The following is a 1,462-nucleotide window of genomic DNA, read 5'->3' as shown; positions in this document are numbered from 1 at the left end:
TCGCGCCCTGGGCCAAAGGCAGGCGCCAAACCGCTGCGCCACCCAGGGATCCCTGAAAAAAAAATGTAATGTGCTTATGTACACACACAATTACTTTATGTACAACAAAGGAATAGGGAAGAGGAAAATGAGAGAATAGAGAAAACTATACCAAATTAATCCAGATGTGGTGGAACCAAGTTTTGCTTTTCTCATTGAGAATATCTTCTTAGTCTGGAGGAACAAAGTTCTGGAGTAAAGTAGCAGGTTCTCTTTTACTTTTTTTTTAAGATTTTATTTTTAAGGGATCTCTACACCAACACAGGTTTGGGGCTTGAACTCACACTCCTGAGATCAACAGTTGAATGCTCTACCAACTGAGCCAGATGCCCCTCACTTTCCCTTTGTAATACACAGCCTTCTGTCTGCAGCTGGAAAACATCTAGTGTGTCTTCATCTTCCATTTCCAAATGTGCAGGTGTGTCTGTTCCATTGATTGGCTGCCCATCAAAACAGAATCTGATCTGCCTCATTGACAAACCCTGCTGTTTACAGTGGGCTTTCACGAGTTTACTAAGAGGTGTATACCTCTTAATCTTACACTGCCTGCTGGACCATCCTGCCCACCACCTTTAAATTAATAGATCCTTGTTCTCAGTCTTGATTCCTTCTTTGGGCCTTTCATCAGCCATGGAGAGTGCCTCGCTTCAAGAGAGGCACCGATCTATACAAAAGAAGCACAAGGTGGCACCAGGAGTGGCAGACAGAGGAGGTGGCCAAGGTGAAGGAGGGAGAGCTAAATGACATATTTAACAGTGAAAATTAGAACAAACCACAAAAAAAAAAAAAAAAGTAATAATGATTAGGCACATTTTGGCATAGTCATTTGATTGACTATTGTGTAGTCATTACAAATGTAATTATGATGATTATATCAACTTGGAAAATAGATATCCTGTTAAGGGGGAAAGCAAATGCAAAATGCAGGTGTGGTGCCTTGTTGCAATCATGGCCCCAAGGAATCACACTGGATGTATCTGGATTTCATGAAGTCCTCACTCACAAAGATTCTGGATTTGGCCATGTGACTCGCTTTGTACAATGGGACATTAACAAATGATGAGTCAGACTGCAGCTTGAAAACCAGTTGCACTGGGGTCTTAATCTTTCTCTTTTGCTTTTGGAACCCTACCACCCATGTAACATGCTGGAAATATATACCCAAGCCCATAGCCAGCTCCCAACATATGAATGAGGTCAAATTATATCATCCAGCCCCAGCTGAACCACCAGAAGACTACACTGGCATAAATGACCCTAGTTAACAATAATAGAAGAAGGATACCTGGATTGCTCAGCGGTTAAACTCTGCTTTCAGCTCAGGGCCTGATGCTAGAGTTCAAGGATCCAGTCCCAAATCGGGTTCCCTGAGAGGAGGCTGCTTTTCCCTCTGCATGTCTCTGCCTCTCTCTCTGTCTCTCAT

General features: G+C 42.9%; 1 pseudogene; it reads right to left on the bottom strand.

Annotated features, from left to right (window-relative positions):
• Positions 1–290: 290 nt before the first annotated feature.
• LOC140594380 (small ubiquitin-related modifier 2 pseudogene) lies at positions 291–677 on the bottom strand (annotated as a pseudogene).
• Between the last annotated feature and the right edge of the window lie 785 nt (positions 678–1,462).

The sequence above is a fragment of the Vulpes vulpes genome, chromosome 11, assembly GCF_048418805.1.
Source record: "Vulpes vulpes isolate BD-2025 chromosome 11, VulVul3, whole genome shotgun sequence".
NCBI classification, from domain to species: domain Eukaryota; kingdom Metazoa; phylum Chordata; class Mammalia; order Carnivora; family Canidae; genus Vulpes; species Vulpes vulpes.
This window is presented reverse-complemented; position numbering and strand designations above follow the sequence as displayed.